Here is a 13537-nt window from a genome sequence, read left to right as displayed (position 1 = left end):
AAAGCTTTTGCGTTGTGGCTTGTACAACCCTTTGAGACACTTGTGATTTAGGGCTATATAAATAAACATTGATTGATTGATTGATTGATTAAAGAAAGGAGACTGATCCAATGCAGCAGAGACATTCAATGCGTGCCACGCATTAATATCTCTTGGCCACGCATTAGAGGCTAAGAGATATTAATGCGTGATAATTTTATTTATCATTATTATAATATTTTTGTCATTTCCATTAAAAGTGTTGACTATTATTGTTATTTTTTTCCCCTGGTCTTTAGTATTCCCTTTTTTAGTTTGTCGCGTACCACGTTTGCTGCCGGTGTTGCCATCTTTTTATTTTTTTCTTCTTCTGCTGTTGTGTTGTGTTGTGTTGTGGTGTGCTGTGTCACGCCAAATTTCTTCCCCCTACAAAAACCTTCCCCTCCCATTTACTTCCGTGGTCATGTTTCCTCTTACGTCATTGACAGCGATCGATAGCACTTCGGCTTTGACTGCCCGTCGCTGGAATACTTCGTCTTTGACAGCTGCTGGAATCTGAAGAAATCGATTATTGTTTTTTTTGTACAGGCGCGAAACAGGACAGTCGCGTGCCGGTTAAGGACCCCCGGCAACTTTGTGACTTTATTGGACACAGCCCCGGAAGTAAATGGGGGGGGGGGGGTTTGTAGGGGGGAAGAAATTTGGTGTGACAGCTGCAGCAGTGCCTGATGAATAATTGCCTGTTTCAAAGAGTGCTGCTCGTTTTTCGTATGTGGGTAACAACATTTAACTATGTATATATATTTCCGAATTGGTTCAACCGCCACCCGGATTATCCGCGGACTCCGCGGTTGTGTTCGCAAACCGCGCATCTCTAGTCTGCAGGGACAACTTGTTTATTTCTTGTCAGATTTTAGTAAATGATACTTGGCAATGGAGAGGAAACAGAAACGAATAAACTTTTGTGGGGCATCTGTGTGCTGAAGATCGCTGATTAGTGTAACAATCTTGCATTGTTTATACCTAGCCGTAGTGTTTACACCAGTAAAACACATTTTTGTACTCTAGATTTTGAATATATCCTGTTTAGACCAGTTGACCTGCCACTTTCTTTTTCTGTCCTGTCCCCCTTCTTGATACTAAGTGGTCACGGATAATCTTTTAAGAGGTACCAGTCTGGAAGAAGCGCTAGCTGTTCCAAGTCATGACCCGGGGTTGAGCACTCTTCTACGCATCAGTTAGTGATGTCTCTGCCTTGTCGACTTTTCTACATGGAAGAAGATCCCCCTACAACCCTCTCCAGGTTTCTCGATGGACTGGACTCGCACATTTCCTACTAATGTAACAATTCCATAACTGTACTCACATGGCATCCATTGCAGTTACTCACCCAGGTGGGAGCTGGTCCCTACATCTGTGGACCCTTCTCAAGGTTTCTTTTTTTTCTTAGCCTGGGCTTATGGATTTTTTCCTTGCCCGGATGTGGGTTCAGATCAGGGGATGTCGTTGTGGTTTGCTTGTGATTGGGATATACAAATAAATTGTGATTAATTGATTGATTTATATGCAGTTTATTGTTTATTATGAATTTTTACAAACTTAATTTTTAGTACGCAAAGCTTGACAAACGCTTTTAATTAAAATTATTGATTTATTGTTTCTTACATCTAAAATGGAACTCAGGGACCAGCCTGAACCTTATAAATTCATCATTTACTGACAGGTCAACTTTCTGACTGTTGGACACTGTGGACAAAAGCCTGATTTTTCATGTACAATTTGATACACATTGTTTTTAAATCATAATGTTTTGTATCTTGGGCAGCACGGTGGAACAGGGGTTAGTGCATGTGCCTCACAATACAAAGGTCCTGAGCAGTCCTGGGTTCAATCCTGGGTTCGGGATCTTTCTGTGTGGAGTTTGCATGTTCTCCCCGTGACTGCGTGGGTTCTCTTCGGGTACTCCGGCTTCCTCACACCGCCAAAAACATGCACCAGGGGATAGGTTGATTGGCAACACTAAAATGGCCCTAGTGTGTGAATGTGAGTGTGAATGTTGTCTGTCTATCTGTGTTGGCCCTGCGATGAGGTGGCGACTTGTCCAGGGTGTACCCCGCCTTCCGCCCAAATGCAGCTGAGTTTGGTTCCAGCACCCCCCGCGACCCCAAAAAGGGACAAGCGGTAGAAAATGGATGGATGGATGTTTTGTATCTTATTGATTTTGTTAATGTATTTACACATCAGTAAAAACTATTATTGTCTGTTTATTTACAGGGAATCAATGTAGAAATTTCCTGTATCTCTTATCCTCCATACAGCATCAGCCTGATCTGTATAAAAGTACCCTGAACTGTGAAATGCGGTGGAAGCACAAACCACAAAGATCTACAGGAACCTGTAGTTCCAGGAACTAAAAGTTCAAGAAACTCAAAGCTGCTGGTGGAAAAGGGTCAATTATTACCTATCGTACAGGTGTAATACAAATCAAACCATTCTCCTAAACAAAAACAAAAATGACTCCAATTTTAGTATGTATGTTTCAATGATACATCACACAGTGTGGATTGTTGAAGATAAGTCATTTTCATGCATCCAAAATGTCAAGAGTAAGTAAGATGTCTCAAAGAGAAACTGTTTTTTTTATTGCCTATTGTTCACAATCATTATGAAAGACATGACGAAGGATGTATTTTTTTTTGTGCATTGTAATTAATAAATAAATGCGATCAAAAGTGTGCTTAAAATGGAGCCTATGGGAGCCGCTCTATTCTGCTTATAAAGCCCTTAAAAAACATTTGAACACCTCCATTAAGGGTTTATACACATGATTTAAGTATACTGTATATGTAATGTAGTAACGGGCACAATTATAATGACATTTCATATATACGTATTTTGATCATTTTAAGCATACGCGGTGCATTCATTCCAAAAACGCATCACAACTTCGCTTTTTTTCCCTACAACATCACTAACTGCAGACTTTATGAGAGCCAACAAACATAATAAAACATCATTCATCCATCCATCCATTTGCTACTGCTTGTCCCTATCGGGGTCGCGGGGAGGCTGGAGCCTATCCCAGCTGCATTCGCGCGGAAGGTGGTGTACACTGTGCAAGGTCTGCTGTCATTAGGATGCCGACTGCTAGGATGTTCATATATTCCCATTTAGATGAAGAATTAATAATAATCCTCGCGGAAAAAAAAGGGGGGCGGAACCAAGCGTCTTTTCATGTCGTTCTCGCCATTTCCCGGTCTAAATTGGCTGTCAAAGTGTACCAACTTGTCAGAATTTGTCCTCATCCTTCTACTATCCACATGAGAGGCATGATTTATGATCTAGAATAAAGTTTGACGAGCAAGGAAACGAGGTAGCAGCTGATCAGTCAGTCGATCATGTCAACATTGGCACGCACGCTCGTGATCACGGCGTCGCGATAAATAGTTTGTCTGCGTTAGCCCTTATAATAACAATATCACTAATACTTTGTTAATCAAGTCACAAAATGTAAATGGAGTATCATTGGCTCTTTTTTGGATTTTTTTTAATTGGGTTAGTTGGGCGGAATAGAGGACCTCCCAATGGCTACGCGGCCTTTTATCTATGTTTATTTTACGAGTTAAAATGCATTAAAAAAAAGATATGTAATGATTGTTAATAATAGGCACAATTCCAAAACAAGGTACAGTTCTCCTTTAAGTAAGAATTGCAAAACAAATGATAATGTTGAACGTGTAGAGGGATACTACAACATAAATGCTATTTCTTCACTCAAGCACTAAATAGATGCTGATGTATTGTTGCTTTAGTCATATTGTATCGAGCAGCCAAAACAACAGTTTTTTTTCTACTTCGTATGACTTTAAGGGATTTGACTTTGCGGGTACCACTGCACATGGAAAATGTTTCAAGTTTAATAAACGAAGATAATGCAAAATACTCACCCTTTGAAGAAGATAATTATTATAAATATATATTTTATTATTATGTAATATAAACAGTAAAGTCTGCATACAATTAAATGGAAGACCGAAAAAAAAACAAAGTCTGGTTTTCAAAGACAACAAGGAACTGGTCAAATACTAAACATGACATAATCTTGACTACAAGGAAATAAAAGACACAACTCATAAACACAAGAAAAACTTTACAATTGTACCATAGATTATGCTAGATTCGACCACCAATCACTGAGATCAATTATGAAATGTACAATTAGAATATAATAGAATTTAAATAATTGCAGTTCATCAGTGCAATAAAAAATATCAATCAATCAATCAATCAGTGTTTATTTATATAGCCCTAAATCACAAGTGTCTCAAAGGGCTGCACAAGCCACAACGACATCCTCGGTACAGAGCCCACAAAAATACCTAAAATATAAAGTCATAAAACAGTCACACGCACTTACTCACATTCAAGATTTTGCATGTTTCCATATTGCACACATTTACAGTTAGGTCAACATTTTCAGACCAGTATGGATATTTAGTCTCAAAGTCTTTGATTTTTATTAAAAAGTGAGATGTATTCCTATTTTTCCCCAACACCTCCCTTGAACTTAACTTAAATATAATAAGTTTTGGTGTGAATGAATTAACAGTAAAAGACATGGAGAAGGGGTATGCTTAAATGTCAGCTTTGCTTCTTCCTACTGCTTTTCAGATATGGTGCACATGTACAGTAACTACATGATGAACCTTAATTAAACTTGTTGAACATGTCGGAAACAAATACATCATAACCAAATATATAATACATTATTATGTATGACAAATAAATTGATCTTACATATGTGTATGTGTTACATCATTCTGTATGAACTCATGGCTGACGGTGCTACCACATAAAAGGTTCCATAATATGTAATACTATTCCTGCAAATATCTATTTTATTTTATAACAGACGCGCATTGAAATATTAAAAAAAACAACAACTCTATAGTCATATTTAATTTGATTTTATTATCTACTGCATAGAGAAGAATGCAGTGTTTATTAAAAAAAAAGTTCTCTATATAAAAAGGCCTACAAATCCCTGCAGGGTTTTAGCATCAGATCTTGCTATCAAAGGTAAACACCTGACACCCTTTTACAGTGTCTGCCTGTTTAGACTCACACTGCCATATTTCCACAGTTATCAGACATCAAGGTAATACAGAGGGTTTTTTTTTATAAACGCCCTCGCTGCGAATCTCCAAGCAGTGACATGTGGCAGTCAATAACAAGCAGGCTGCCTATCAGCAGATGGCATTAAAAGATAGGAAAGACTCATTAATGGCCATATGTGCTGACATAGATTTCCCATACAATACATTTGGAGCATGTTTCCGAATGGTTCCCTCTCACTTGAGAGGCCGGGAATCAACACTTTCTATCGACACATGGACTAATGCATGAGTGGCTGGGTAATCCGTATTTACTCTGCGGGCCCAGAGAGGTACTGTACTGCATACAATAAACTTCGCACATTGGATATCGACAGGACCGAACTGAATGTGCTGCATGGCGACTCTTGCTCTTTCTCCTTTTCACATACAACATGCAGAGGATTTTGAGATAATGCATTTGATCAGGACTTTGATAGGATGCAAGAGAAATAAATATGGAGGCTGCCCTTGTGGTAAAAGTACAAGGCTTGCATGTGTCCTTAAAGTGAGGAGAAGAGCAGAAAATACAGTATCTGTTTGATCATGTGGGATTTGAAAGGTGCCATATGGCTGTGGACAAAAATATTTGGACATGCAGAAGAAAACATGCAGCCATAAAAGTTTACACTGCACTGGGAATAAAGTATTCCCATATTCGTCCAAAATAAATAAATAAAAGTGTAAAATTACAATAACAATAATTTCATATTTTGCTGTTGTTTGATGCAACAGTGTCTTAAATTTACATCATACTGAAGCGCCTTCTCTGTCTCACTTGCTAAACAGCTTCGAGGCACTTTTTGGACTCCTGTTGGTTTGCATGAATACATTTATAGACCCGGAATATAAAAGAATCTGTCTTTTTAGACTTTATCTAGAAAACAAAATGCACTACATATTATATTTGGGTCAATACAGTAATTACTAGCAATCAGGGTTTCCCCCTACATTGCCATGATATATGTGGCGGTGGGAGCGTGGCGTAGTCAATATGACATCATCCAGCCATCCATTTTCTACCGTTTGTCCCGTGTGGGGTCGGAGCCTATCTCAGCTGCATTCGGGCGGAAGGCAGGGTACACCCTGGACAAGTCGCCACCTCATCGCAGGGCAAACACATATAGACAGACAACATACACGTCATGATAATTTTGATTTGTAATGATGCATTTTTTTTAAAGGCTATACAAATGTTTTAAGTATATTTTAAAACAAATATGTGTTATTAGTTATCATTATTAACATATATTTTTCTTACATTATCAGAATCAGCTTTATTGGTCAAGTATGTTTAACACCCAAGGAATTGGATTAGGTAGACTATGCTCTCTTTGTTCAATGCATGTTACCGCTTATTGTAAAAGGGAACACATGTGGCTACACAATATTCTGTACTCCCTGAATGTTGCAATTTAGTTTGCCAAATATGTAAACAGTCCTTTGAATTACGGCGTAGCGCAGTTGGGAGAGTGGCCGTGCCAGCAACCTGAGGGTTCCTGGTTCGATCCCCACCTTCTACCAACCTCGTCACGTCCGTTGTGTCCTTGAGCAAGACACTTCACCCTTGCTCCTGATGGGTCGTGGTTAGGGCCTTGCATGGCAGCTCCCGCCATCAGTGCGTGAATGTTTGTGTGAATGTGTGAATGTGGAAATAGTGTCAAAGCGCTTTGAGTACCTTGAAGGTACAAGTATAACCCATTTACCATTAAAAAAAAAAAAAAATTATATTAGTAAATTAGTAATTTGAGGTTTTTTTGTTGATATTCTCCACAATTAAAGGACTACTGAAACCCACTACTACCGACCACGCAGTCTGATAGTTTATATATCAATGATGAAATCTTAACATTGCAACACATGCCAATACGGCCGGGTTAACTTATAATGTGCAATTTTAAATTTCCCGGGAAACTTCCGGTTTAAAATGTCTACAAACAACTCTGTTTTCATGGCAAAATTCCACAGTATTCTGGACATCTGTGTTGGTGAATCTTTTGCAATTTGTTTAATGAACAATGAAGACTGCAAAGTAGAAAGCTGTAGGTGGGATCGGTGTATTAGCGGCTGGCTGCAGCAACACAACCGGGAGGACTTTGAGTTGGATAGCAGACGTGCTATCCGATGCTAGCCGCTGACCGCATCGATGATCGGGTGAAGTCCTTCGTCGCGCCGTCGATCGCTGGAACGCAGGTGAGCCCGGGTGTTGATGAGCAGATGAGGGCTGGCGTAGGTGGATAGCTAATTTTTTTAGCATAGCTCTCTGAGGTCCCGTAGCTAAGTTAGCTTCAATGGCGTCGTTAGCAACAGCATTGTTAAGCTTCGCCAGGCTGGAAAGCATTAACCGTGTAGTTACAGGTCCAGGGTTTAATAGTATTGTTGATCTTGTGTCTATCCTTCCAGTCAGGGGCTTATTTATTTTGTTTCTATCTGCAGTTAAGCCCGATGCTATCACGTTAGCTCCGTAGCTAAAGAGCTTTACCGATGTATTGTCGTGGAGATAAAAGTCACTGTGAATGTCCATTTCGCGTTCTCGACTCTCATTTTTAAGAGGATATAGTATCCGAGGTGGTTTAAAATACAAATCCGTGATCCACAAAAGAAAAAGGAGAAAGTGTGGAATCCAATGAACCCTTGTACCTAAGTTACGGTCAGAGCGAAAAAAGATACGTCCTGCACTGCACTCTAGCACTTCACTCTCACGTTCCTCATCCACGAATCTTTCATCCTCGCTCAAATTAATGGGGTAATCGTCGCTTTCTCGGTCCGAATCGCTCTCGCTGCTGGTGTAAACAATGGGGAAATGTGAGAAGCCCTTCAACCTGCGACGTCACGCTACTTCCGGTACAGGCAAGGCTTTTTTTATCAGCGGCCAAAAGTTGCGAACTTTATCGTCGATGTTCTCTACTAAATCCTTTCAGCAAAAATATGGCAATATCGCGAAATGATCAAGTATGACACATAGAATGGATCTGCTATCCCCGTTTAAATAAGAAAATTTCATTTCAGTAGGCCTTTAAGTCACTGTAAAACTAACCACACTAAGGAAAGTACATTTTATACACGCATGAAGTGCACATACATATAGGAATCACGTTAAATTAATAATATATTTTGGAATAAACCTAAAAAAGAAATACAGTCATACAGGATAAAGGTGCCCCTTGCAGATGTGTTGTCTATGTTGTGGGAACCAGAATATTGGTAGCAGAAATAAATAACCCCTTTTGTGTGAGTGGGTGTGGATGAGTGTGCATGGGGGGGAGGTTGTTTGGGTTGATGCACTGATTGAAAGTGTATCTTGTGTTTTTTCTATGTTGATTTAAAAAAAAAAAAAAGTTTATTTATTTATTTATTTTAGAACAGGCCAGCGGGCGACTCATCTGGTCCTTACGGGCGATCTGGTGCCCGCGGGCACCGCGTTGGTGACCCCTGGCATAGAGGAACATTTTTATATTTTAGATCATTTTCAAACTTATTATGGCCACTAGTATAGACTAACAATATATACAGTATATCCATTCATACAATATATTACTTAAATTTGTTTTCATATAAAAAATGGTTTTTATTTGATAGAAAATATATATATTTTGAAGATGTGGCGGCCATTATCATGATGTGGCCGTGCGCCAGGATCAATTACATGTAAGGGAAACCCTGGCAATTATCTAAAGGTCCTGATTATAATAACTGTCTTGTCCTGCTAAATGGTCCAGGACCTGATCACTGACAACTCTAGCCTAGAGTACGTCTAACGTACTATCTTCATTCTCCTCTTTTGACCAAAAGGTCAAGAGGACACCACATTTTTGTCATTGGGTGGAAGTCTGTGCACTGGTAACAGAAAAAGGGGATTCCCAAACTGAATAATTGATAGATTGAAAAGCTGTGCTCAAAGACTTTTAATCCATATACAGATCCATAGATCTTGAGGGTGCAGGATGTCTAACCTGTATTTGATCCAGGGTCTAATTAATTCCTAAACTTCTGGTGTTTATTGCTGCATGGGATAGTAGAGAGAAAGAAAGAGGGGGGTTATGCAGTGTATAAGGGGAGGAGAGGCCTCTTTGAAGTGGTGTTGAGAAAGTCTCTTGAGGACCACTGAGCCCGAGGCTGGACTCAGGCTGTGAGGAGGGAAAAGCAGTAAGCACTGGGTGCAAACTGATGTCTGTAACTAGAACCAACAGTCCCTGTATGATGCACTGACTGACTGATCATTTGGTTATTTTGAACAACATACAGTATGCAGGATTGAAGTAGAAAAGTGTCAAAGGAGCTTAAAAGTTATGAATCTGGGAAGAAAATATGATTTAGGTCTGTTGTAAGTTACTGTATTGGATTACAGCCTCTAGCAAGACTGAAAGTGAGATGAGTGCAATCCTCTATGGTATTTCCTTGTACCAAACAAACACGCAGTTAGCTCTGTTCAGCCCATATGTTCCTCCCTGCAGACAGAAAGCACTAAACCAAACTAAAAAAAACTAAAAGTCACATTAACAACTCTAGGACCTTACTCTGATTACTTGATAACATTCACATTTGGCAACCCTTGCTGGTCTTAGGCACACTTGACACCTTGCTCCTCTAGCATACTTGCCAACCCTCCCGTTTTTAGCGGGAGACTCCCGGTATTCAGCGCCTCTCCCGATAACCTCCCGGCAGAAATTTTCTCCCGACAAACTTCAGGTATTCAGCCAGAGCTGGAGGCCACGCCCCCTCCAGCTCAATGCGGACCTGAGTGGGGACAGCCTGTTCTCACGTCCGCTTTTCCACAATATAAACAGCTTGCCTGCCCAATGACGTCATAACATCTACGGCTTTTAGAGAGTAGAGTGCACAACTGCGCACACAACAAGGAGACGAAGCAGAAGAACGAGGAAGTTACAGACATGGCGACGCCGTCGACGAGCAAGATGAAGAAATACGCTTGCAAGTTCCAAAACGAATGAAAACAAGAATTTCAGTTCATCCAGGACAGTTCGAAGGGGAAGGGGTATGTATGTTGCCTGTACATTTTGTAAAACAGACTTCTCCATTGAACACAGGGGCCGAAATGATATACTCAGACATGAACGGAGAAGTTAAACAGGACAATGCTGCCATCTACTGGATAGCCTCCGGAACACTAAAATTCAAGTATTTATTTTATTTATATGTATAATTAAAAAAAAAAAAAAAAATATATATATATATATATATATATATATATATATATATATATATATATATATATATATATATATATATATATATATATATATATATATATATATATATATATATATATATATAGCTAGAATTCACTGAAAGTCAAGTATTTCATACATATATATATATATATATATATATATATATATATATATATATATATATATATATATATATATATATACCGTAATTTCCGGACTATAAGCCGCTACTTTTCCCCCTCGTTCTGGTCCCTGCGGCTTATACAAGGGTGCGGCTTATTTACGGCCTGTTCTTCTCCGACACCGACGAAGAGGATTTCGGTGGTTTTAGTACGCAGGAGGAAGACGATGACACAATGATTAAAGACTGACTTTTCATATACAGGTAGGCTGGTTATTTTGATAACGTACAGGCAAGCACTTTGTATTACTTTGCACCGTTGTATTATTTGTACTCTGCACGAATGCTGTTCCCCATGTCAAAGATGTGAAAGTTTGATTGAATGATTGAAAGATTTATTGTTAATAAATGGGACGCTTTGCGTTCCCAAACAGTCATCTCTGTCCCGACAATCCCCTCCGTGGTAGCAGGAACCCCTATATACTACGGTAATTACACATCAAAACCCTGCGGCTTATAGTCGGGTGCGGCTTATATATGGAGCAATCTGTATTTTCTCCTAAATTTAGCTGGTGCGGCTTATAGTCAGGTGCGGCTTATAGTCCGGAAATTACGGTATATACATATGAAATACTTGAGTTGGTGAATTCTAGCTGTAAATATACTCTCCTCTTAACCACGCCCCCCCCCCCACCTCCCGATATCGGAGGTCTCAAGGTTGGCAAGTATGTCCTCTAGACACTTTTACATTAGTAACTTAGTGCCAGAAATTCTGGATCCCATCCACTTTCTACCGCTTGTCAATATCAGGATCGCGCGGGGGCTGGAACCTATCCAAGCTTCATTTGGGCAAAAGGCAGGGTACACCCTGGACAAAACAGATAGAAAGACAAGCATCCACACACTCGGGCCAATTTAGTGTTGACAATCAGCCTATCCCTAGATGCCTTTAAATGCCATTTAAAAAAAAATCACATTGGGCCCCTTCTAGTCAGCTGTGTCATGCACAACAATCCTATTTTTGTCAGTTCGGGGACCTTGGAATTGTCCAAACTTTCCCCCTAATACAGCGCCCCTGGCAAGAACCACCATCTTGCACAACAGAAAAAGAACATCTTGAAACAAACCATAACGTTAAAGGGGATATCTGATCATTGTAATATTTGGCACACTTCCTTATGGTCTAGATCAGGGGTGTCCAAACCTTTTGCCTCCAAGGGCCAAAGTGAAAATGTGCCAGTGAGCCATGGGCCAAACACAGTGATTGTAAGCGTACAGCTGCACAATTAGTACATACTGTATTTAATGACATACCACCAATATTTAAGGTAGTAGAGAGTATCACGTTTAACAGATGACAACTTGGTAGCTTTGCAGACATGCCATCAATGATTGTGTGAGCCTAAGAGTATGACTATGTATAAAAGTCAAATACGAAAAAATGTCAAATATGATTAATTAGCACACGCAGTGTGATTTATCAAGACTTTAAATATTGCATATTATGTTCTGTTGTATATACTGTTATATATCTACTATGTCTGAAATAGCTGTGAAAAAGGAGGAGGTTGCGCTGCAGCGTAGTCCTACAAATGTATGTCAACATGTATGGACTGTCAAAAAAATAAAATAATCAATTGATGTGTTTTGATGTCAGTTGGTGTCTTTAATGATGTTTGTTTTTTCATACAGTATATATACTGTATATAAAAAAACCTTTCTTGCAATTGCTTGGGTTTTACTGATGTCACATCCGGCTCAAGACCAACACATTAAATATGCGTGCTGGTCAAGCCAGCTCTGTTCTCAATGGTTACTAAGCGCCATTTAGCCGTTCTCGAAGAAAAACTGCCCTATGCTTGTATTTAGAGATGTCCGATAATATCGGCCTGCCGATATTATCGGCCGATAAATGCTTTAAAATGTAATATCGGAAATTATCGGTATGGTTTTTTATTTTATTAAATCAACATAAAAAACACAAGATACACTTACAATTAGTGCACCAACCCAAAACAACTCTCTCCCCCATTTACACTCAGTCACACAAAAGGGTTGTTTCTTTCTGTTATTAATATTCTGGGGCCGTACTTATCAAGCTTCTTAGAGTGCCATTTTACACTTAAGTCCTGAGAATTTGCGAAATTTAGTCCTACTCTCAAACTTAAGAATAAAAGCTTTTTATCAACGTTCTTAAGTATAAGAATCACTCCTACTCTCCACGATATTTAAGAGACCTTCAGAGGTGTCTTAAGTGGTTAGGAGTTGCCAGCAGGGGATGGCACTGAGGCGAGAGAGACGTGCGCGAACGTTCAGGGAACGGAACAATGTTTTTTTTTTTTTGATGACGAGCAGCTGATCAAACGGTATCGTTTAGACAGAGTGGATATTATTTTTGTCACAGATTTAATACTTTTCGATTCCTTGTTGATTTCTGCATGTGTCTGCAGTGGGCTAGTATATATATAGCCACCCTTACCAGTTTCAAATTAGTTGCCTAATTAATGAATTGGAAAGAAAATGTTATGACAGTAGCGTATGTGTGTGGCCGTGAGGTGAGTGACGTCAGTGAGTCTGTGGGCGATAGAAGAGAGGGAGCGGTAGCGTGAGTGCCGGCGGGGACTAGTTTGTTTTGTATTATTTTGTAGTTTATTGTCAAAATATACACTCCCATTGTCCACTTAAATATTTCCAAGATATTTCTTTATTCTTAGACAACGAATTCCCTTCTGTGATTGGTCATTTCTATGGACACAGAAATGACGTCACCTAAAATTCCATTTACGGCACATAGTAATGTCGTAATTCAGCTCTGAGTGTGACACTTAAGATTCAGTCCTACACTTCGCTGAAAGTGTGAGTAAGACGCTTGATAACTAACTTTTAAGTGCAGCTTTCAGCGAATAATTTATTCACTCTTAAGTCAACTCTTAGCAGACTTCTTAGGAGTAATTCTAAGAAGCTTGATAAGTACGGCCCCTGGTTCCTACATTATATATCAATATATATCAATACAGTCTGCAAGGGATACAGTCCGTAAGCACACATGATTGTGCGTGCTGCTGGTCCACTAATAGTACTAACCTTTAACA

The 13537-nt window shown here is 39.4% G+C and overlaps 1 long non-coding RNA gene across 1 annotated transcript in view; it reads right to left on the bottom strand.

The window, feature by feature from the left end:
* LOC133632725 (uncharacterized) overlaps positions 1 to 13537 on the bottom strand; it is a 47236-nt gene that overhangs the window by 31270 nt on the left and 2429 nt on the right. Inside the window, exon 2 of the long non-coding RNA XR_009821696.1 lies at positions 1370 to 1495. This is a non-coding gene — a long non-coding RNA (uncharacterized LOC133632725). The remainder of the gene's footprint in view (positions 1 to 1369; positions 1496 to 13537) is intronic.

Source organism: Entelurus aequoreus, linkage group LG02, assembly GCF_033978785.1.
Source record: "Entelurus aequoreus isolate RoL-2023_Sb linkage group LG02, RoL_Eaeq_v1.1, whole genome shotgun sequence".
NCBI classification, from domain to species: domain Eukaryota; kingdom Metazoa; phylum Chordata; class Actinopteri; order Syngnathiformes; family Syngnathidae; genus Entelurus; species Entelurus aequoreus.
The sequence above is the reverse complement of the archived record's forward strand: the minus strand, read 5'-3'. Positions and strand labels throughout refer to the sequence as shown.